At 40.0% G+C, this 8,092-nt stretch overlaps 1 long non-coding RNA gene across 1 annotated transcript in view; it reads left to right on the forward strand.

Moving 5' to 3' along the window:
• The window catches only part of LOC125484990, a 101,168-nt gene extending 96,271 nt beyond the window's left edge, over nucleotides 1-4,897 (forward strand). Inside the window, exon 5 of the long non-coding RNA XR_007263776.1 lies at nucleotides 4,495-4,897. This is a non-coding gene — a long non-coding RNA (uncharacterized LOC125484990). The remainder of the gene's footprint in view (nucleotides 1-4,494) is intronic.
• The last annotated feature ends 3,195 nt before the right edge of the window (nucleotides 4,898-8,092 follow it).

Genomic DNA, 8,092 nt, shown 5'->3' on the forward strand with positions numbered 1-8,092 from the left:
ACCATTTTGCCCTTATCATCAAATAATTACATGGAGTCAAGCCAAGACCGGGAATTGAATAATTTCAAATCAGGAGACTCACATCACTGTGTCTCAGAGGTAAATCAGACTCTGACTTTAAATTTCCTTTTCCATTACATTTTACATGTACATACAGAACTACATCCAACTGATACTAAAGTCATAACTTGGATTTATCATGAAACTTTTAGATTTATCATAAAATGTTGTACAGGTCTTCTGTAATGCATATTTAATATTTACCATAGAATGTCCCAAATTGAATTTGGATTCCAATGTGACGTAGTTTGTCTGATTTTAGTTAATGCAACCTGCTTTTCAAGTGTGTATCAAATTACTGTGTAATAGTAGAATTTTTGAATGATATGCTAATTGGTAATTTTGCTGATGAACCTCCATGGCATTGAAAATGATCCACTACAAGTGGACAATGTCAAGCCTTCAAGATCTTATTGTTGGAAATTTAAAAAGATGTTGAATTTTATTTCTTTGTTTTCTTTCTGTCCGTGTTTCTTGCTTTCTTAAAACAATCTTTCTTTCCCTCTATTTTCTTTTTGTACTCATTCTCAGCCCACTCTTGGTCCCTGTGCTATCTGTTTCACAATCATTCATGTGGTTGATTAAAGTGTTGCAAATTGCCTGACTCTATAATTTTTACCTCACACTTTCAGGAACCTGCAGGCTGAAGTAGTATCAGAATGAAACAGGCAAGGGCAAGTTTAACTAACACCGAGCAACATTAGACTTTCCCAAGCAAATTATGGACCAGTAAAATATTTTTCAGGTGTAAATACTGTTGTTATGTAGTGAAATACAGTAGTCAACTCAGACACACTCATACCAAACAAGAATAAGCGAATCTGCTTCAGCGCTGTTAGTTGAGGGATAAACATTGGTCAGAACTCTAAAGTATCAGCAAGCTTTTGTTTTTTTTAAATAAAATTAACCAATTTTTGAAAGCCTGAGCTGAACATTAAACATTTGTGACCCAAGAAAGTAGGGCGGGCAATTTTGCGTTTCTTTAATCAACCATGTTAATGATTGTGAAATTGCACAGGGACTGAGACTGGGCTGAGAATGGGTGAATTGTTGTGAAATCAGGTACAGAAAGAAAATAGAAAGGAAGATAGATTGTTTCCTGCTTTCTTAAACCAATGGACAGAAAGAAAAAAATAATTTAAAATTCAACATCTTTTTAAATAGCCAACAGTAAAATCTTGAAGGACTGATATTGTCGTCACATATCTCTGGAGTAGGTGGCACTTGAACCTAAACCTCCTGGTCCACAGTTAAGGACACTACCACTGCACCACAAAACCCTCATTATTAAGCTTCTTCAGTTGCAAAAAGTGACTAGGCAGCCATGAGTAGTTTTGCTCCCATCTGGCACCACACATATGAAGAGTTCTCAATAGCTAATGATCAATAACATGGTGCTGTCTGAATGTCATGGCTTTAAACCCACTGCCTCTGTTTCACTTTTTAAAAATATTTTCTAATCAACCTGTTCGGAGATATTATTAAGCACTCCTGGATCAGAAGGTAATGTAAACATGGGTCTTCTGGCCCAGAGATAGGGAGACTACCCTCAGTACTGAAATGAGTTAACTTTGCACAGAGACCTGTGCAAGTTGAGTTAGCAGTTTTATACTACCTCATCTCTGTTCATCCCTGCTCTTTCATCAAGGAAGAACACTCGAGAACATACATGGATTATTGAAGCAATAAATTCCATTTGAAGGAGAGCGGGTGCAATCTTGCCTGTGAAATTATTCTTCCTCCTAGATTAATTAATGTGTGATTAACGTTGAAAACTGAGGAAGTTAGTGACAAGGTGCAAAGACTGTTTAACACAGTCTGCTATATTAAATACACATGCTATACAAAGCTGTAGAAAGCATGATTAATTCCACAGAAGGTTCTGACGAAGGGTCACTGGACCTGAAAGGTTAACTCTAATTTCTCTTCACAGATTGACAGACCTGCTGACCTTCTCCAGCAATTTCTGTTTTTGTTTCTAATCCTATTTACTGTTTAATTTTGAAGCTGTATTCAGTCCAGTGTGTTGACTGAAACAACAATTAGCACTCACATGATTTGTCTTTTTTAATAATGTCTTCAATGTAATGTTTTTTGTTGTCAGGAAATGTTTGCACTTTAAATGTCCAGTTGGAACTTAGGAAAAAGTACCAGTGCCTATTTGAAGAAACCTCATTTGTAAATTACTTTTGAAATTGTTAATGTGGTTAACATTTAAATTGTGTCTGGAACAAGGAGGACAAAATGGCATTAGGTATATTTGGACCATTAGCGGCAATTGCTGGAAAAGGTAAACTTGTGATCCTAGACAGGTTTAATAGCACAGAAATAAAACCTGTGAAAAAGAGCTTCATTTGAGTGAAATAAATGCGTTTGATGAGCTGCCCCTAGATTACTCTATAAGACTCAAAAGGCAAGTTTTAATTGTTATGACTAATCTAGAAAATGACCTTTGTTGTACAGTATGGTGGTGAAATTGACATCAACTATTTGTGTTCACCAGAAAAGAGAATTTGACAGGGTGGAAAGGGAACTGCTGATTTGCAATAAGAACAGATTGATTTCAGGCACACGGTTTCTGTGGATTACAAATGATGTTTCATATTCTATCCTCCTCTCCATACGTGTGACACATGATGTTTATGCCGTGGCATCCACAGTGCAGTGCTGTGGTCAGTGTTCATTTTAAAATGTAGGGAGAGTATGAGCTTCCAACACCTTTGAATGATGTATCACCATTTTTTTATCATTTAGAAAGACAAGGGTAGCAGTTGCATGGGAAATCACTATGTGTAAGCTTGCCTCCACCTCAAACACATCCTGACTAGAAATTGTATTGCTGTTCCTTCACTGTTACTGGGTCAAAATTCTGAAACTCCCTCCTTAACGTCTTGTGGATGAATGTTCATTGCACAGTCTGCAGGGGTCGAAGGTGGCAGCTCACTTTCTCAAGAACAAATAGAAATGGGCAAGAAATGCTGGTATTTCCAGCAAGGACTGCAGTAAATTATAAAAAAGAACAAAGTTACATGAAATACATTGAGAGAATAATTCTCTTGCCAACCCTAACACCCAACTAACTTGTTGACATTTCACAAATTAACCTCCATTTAACATACTTGCATTACATAAAACAATTTGAACCTGGTGCTTGGAAATAATTCCAGTGCATCTGGCAAAAAGAGTGTCACATCTAAGTTTTTTTACCGTTAAATAGGACTTTGACCCATTAAATCTATTCGACCTTCCCTCATTTGAAAACCTATGCATAATGACCCAATAAAGGATTAAATGCTCAAGGAGGAAATAAAATTCAGGACCTGGAGCGAGGCATCACGAACGTGTCACCTTAGATTTAGTATTCAGCTATGAATCAAAAATGATTAATTCAGGGTGTAACAATACTTTAGCTCAACATGACAGAATTCAACTGGATGTGTTGCGAGATTAGTACAAGGATGTAAATTGTCAGAATGCACAGGTGTGTATTTAAAACACTGGGGTGTGAGGAAATGAATGGTCATTAAGAAAATAGCTTGAGAAATGTTAAACGTAGAAAGAAAAATACAACATTTGCTGATGAACAGAAAGATAATTATTAGACTTTTGCAAAATAATGTGAGAAAATGGAACAATTGAAAACAATGCAAAAGAGTTTCAGACATTATAAGCAATTGAAAAGTAAAGGGAGAAATTTGAATACAATATGAAATGATGTGTATTAAAATATAAATTAGGGAAGAGATAAATAAATTGGAAAAAAAACTGCAATCAGTATTCAAATTAAATTATAGTGCTTATTATCTGAGTGAACAGATTAAAACCACTATTGAGTCAGTTCCTACAAGGCTTGCTAAGCCTAGAGTGATTGACACTCGGGTTGCCTGTAAGAAAATGCAAACAATAAAGTAAGTGCAATGTTGGCAGCAACAGAAGGAGCATGCAATGTAAATCTAACAGTAATTCATTACCTGGGAAGGAAGGTTGATGTAAATTGTACAACTAAAGTAAACATGACTTAGTTCAGTTCATGGCTACTTGTAGAATATTAGATAAATTTGGATGCTTTGGTTTCAGCTATGTCTATTTCTAACACGATTTCAATTTTCATTCATCAATTTTCTTGCCCTTTCTGATATTTTTCAACAACCATGCATAGCACTGCATGGCAAGCAGGAATTGTATATAATGCTATATTTTAGTTTAAACACGAAAAGATGTAGCACATGTCCATTGCATTACAATGAACTGTGGTCTGTTTTGAATACAGCGTTAGTTATGTTAACAAAGTATTTCATTTAATTAAGAATTAATTAAAGAACTTCAAATTATTGCTTGATCATCTGTTTCTACCATTTTCTTTCAGTCACCATGAGCTTATTTCCCTTAATTTATTGCTGTAATTATAACCTACCTTTCCTATTTGTATTGTAGATTTTGCTACTGGCCCTAGATTGAAAGTGAGTAAACAGATGCAACTACAACTGGTGAGCAATCTAGTCACAGATGTACTCGAGTGCTCAGTTTGAACACCATCATTTGTTGCTGTCACTTAAAAAAAACATTTGAGAGGAGGCAAAGCACTTAAGGCCAGTGGTATTTTCTTCTGAGGTACAGTCTCCCTCAGATCGGTAAGAGTGACCATTGTACCGACCTTGTGGAGATGAAGTCTCACCTTCACATTGAAAATAACCTCCATCATGTTGTGGACACTATCACTGTGCTAAATGGGACAGACTTCAAATAGATCGAGCAACTCATTACTGGCCATTCATGAGACACTGTGGGCCATCAACAGCAGCAGAATTGTACCCCAATGCAATCTGTAACCTCATGTCCCAGTATATCCCCCACTCAATCATTACCATCAAGTCAGGGGATCAACCCTGGTTCAATGATAAGTGCAGGAGGGCATGCCAGGAGCAGCACCAGGCATACCTGAAAATGAGGTGTCAACTTGGTGAAACCACCAAACAGGACTACTTGCATGCCAACCAGCATAAGCGACAAGTGATAGACAGAACTAAGCGATCCCACAACCAACGGATCAGATCTAAGCTCTGCAGTCCTGCCACATCCAGTTGTGAATGGTGGTGGACAATTACACAACTCACTGGAGGAGGAGGCTCCACAAATATCCCCAGCCTCAATGATGGAAGAGCCCAATACATCAGGGTTAAAGATAAGGCTGAAGCATTCACGGCAATCTTCAGCCAGAAGTGCTGAGTGGATGATCTATTTCAGCCTCCTCCAGTGGTCCCCAGTAGCACGGATACCAGTCTTCAGACAACTCAATTCACTCCACGTGACATTAAGAAACAATTGGAGACACTGGATACTGCAAAGGCTATGGGCCCTGACAACTTTCCGGCAGTAGTACTGAAGACTTGTGCTCCAGAACTTGCTGCTCCCCTGGCCGAGCTCTTTCTGTACAGCTACGACATTGACATCCACCCAGCAATGTGGAAAACTGCCCAGGTATGTCCTGTAGATAAAAAGCAGGACAAATTCAACTCAGCCAAATACTGCCCCTTCAGTCTGCTCCCGATCATCAGTAAAGTGATGGAAGGCGTCATCAACAGTGCTACCAAGCACCACTTGCTCAGTAATAACCTGCTCAGAGATGCCAGTTTAGGTTCTGCCAGGGCCGCTCAGCTCCTGACCTTATTAGAGCCTTGGTTCAAACATGGACAAACGAGCTGAATTCAATAAGTAAGGTGAGAGTGCATCAAGGCTGCATTTGACCAAGTGTGGCAACAAAGAGCCTGAACAAAACTGGGTATGGGGGGGCAAACTCTCCGGTAGCTGGAGTCATACCTAGCACGTAGGAAGATGATTGTAATTGTTGGAGGTCAGTCATCTCAGCTCTGGGACATCTCTGCAGGAGTTCCTCAGGGTAATGTCCTAGGCCCAAATATCTTCAGCTGTTTCATCAATGCCCTTCCCTCCAACATAAGAAGTGGGCATATTCATTGATGATTTCACTATATTCAGCACAATTTGTGACTGCTCAGATACTGAAGAAGTCCATGTTCAAATGCAACAAGATCTGGGCAAGTAATATTTGTGACACACAAATACCAGGCTATGACCATCACCATTAAGAGACAATCTAAGAACCACATCTTGACATTCAATGGTGTTACCATCACTGAATCCCCCCACTATCAACATCCTTGGGGTTATCATTGACCAGAAACTCAACTGGATTCGTCACATAAACATAGTGGCTACAAGAGCAGGTCAGAGGGCAGAAATGCCCCCCAGCCCCTGAGCAGTGTAAGTAATACCAGGAAATTTAAGAGAATGCCTAAGGACCTTATTTTCATATATTAACATCTCATTATTCACTGTCTTGCCTCATTTTATTGCAGTTCATAATTCTCCCAGGTATTGGTGAGAAAGCAGATAGGACCAATTCCTGATTTAAACATCAGTGCAGTTAACCCCTGGTGGGTGCAGCTCATCTGTTTTCTTCTCCAGGCCTGTACGTTGGCCAACATGTTCCAACATCTCTGGGTGCACCCCATGAGCAGTGACCACCTCTACTGTCTGTCCAGAGAATTCAGCCTTGACGAAACACCATCCTCACCATGTCATCATGGCCAATCTCAGACTAACTCTGAAGGCAGAGTGCTGCACTTTGGATCTCACTGGTACCATACATTAAATGCTTATGCTAGGTTGCTTTGCACACAGGGGCCTTTGACATTCTTCTGTATCTCAGGTGTCTTCGGTCTGTTTCCTAGCACTCTCTTGCTTTGTGTTTACTTGGAGTCTCACAGTAGTTCTGTCTTGTCTTGCGTTTTAGTTCAGGAAGAAAGCCAGGCATGTTTATCAGCACTGAAGTGTCAGAGGGGTGGACATGTTGCTGTACGGCACTGTGCTACATCAATGTCATACCTACAGCATGTGCCAGTCGCCAAAGCAATAAACACATGGCATGTGCTTCCCCAAATGACCATGTCTGAAAATCATAGTCAAGTGAATCAAGTGTAGGGTTTTATGGTCAGTCAGTCAGGGAGTGGCATCACACTCTGTCAAAGGCATTGTCCAATCTCAGTCCAGGCGCTTGGTCACAGTCTGTTAGGAACTTGGTACGATCAGGATCTAGGGATCCATGCCCCAGCAGTCTGTGTATTGGTGACAGTCAGTAATGCAGGTCCGTCAATTCTCAAACACATTCCAAAGGTCTCATAGCTGTACAAAGGTGAGGAGGACCTGTGTTCACAAAGAGAAGTGTAGGTCTGTAAGAATATGGGTCCTTATATTCAATGTTGTAGATCGGCCTGTTCGATACAAAGATGTACATCCACCACAATTACAATATCCCTGTGTATTTGTGCAATATGGTTTGTGATTCATAAAACTACATTAAGTATATTATTTCTGGGGCATGTCCTCCTCTTCAGGGGCCTCCATGTCCCACTGAAACATGGACCATGTTAAAGCGTTGTTTGCATTAGGTCCAACTGCTCAGGAATTCCATCACTGATAAGGTGTTATATTTCCGATATTCCCTACGGAAATTCATTGCTCCCACCTCGAATGGATCCAGCAAAGGCAGGTTCTGCTGTCACTGTTACATCATCATAAAGACAGGGTCGGAGCATTGAAGAGAATCAAAAATGGCAGCAGGCCCAGGAATAACAATATGGCTGAGCCAAAACAGAAGCCACCCCCACCCGCTAGGATGCAGAGGAAGTTTAGGAGGCCCAGAGTCAACAAACCTCACTGTCATTTCTTCCAGATGACCAAAGCTCAGGGCAGATGCATACGCAAGATATCCTGAGACACCATAATCGAACTGTGTTGTCTGCTGGAGTATATTTACAAATGTGAGATTCTGTTTGCAACACAGGATCACCCATATCATCCATTTGACCTCAAAGGCTTTTCCTTCTCTTTGCCCTCCCACCACATATAGCAGCAGTTGGGGTGAAAGGAACCTGTTCACTAGTGAAGATTTGGGTGGATCATTGCTTCATGGTTCCTCTGCACAGCAGTGGGCTCTACATTGAGCTGGGTTGCT

This window comes from Rhincodon typus, chromosome 15 (assembly GCF_021869965.1).
Source record: "Rhincodon typus isolate 14 chromosome 15, sRhiTyp1.1, whole genome shotgun sequence".
NCBI classification, from domain to species: domain Eukaryota; kingdom Metazoa; phylum Chordata; class Chondrichthyes; order Orectolobiformes; family Rhincodontidae; genus Rhincodon; species Rhincodon typus.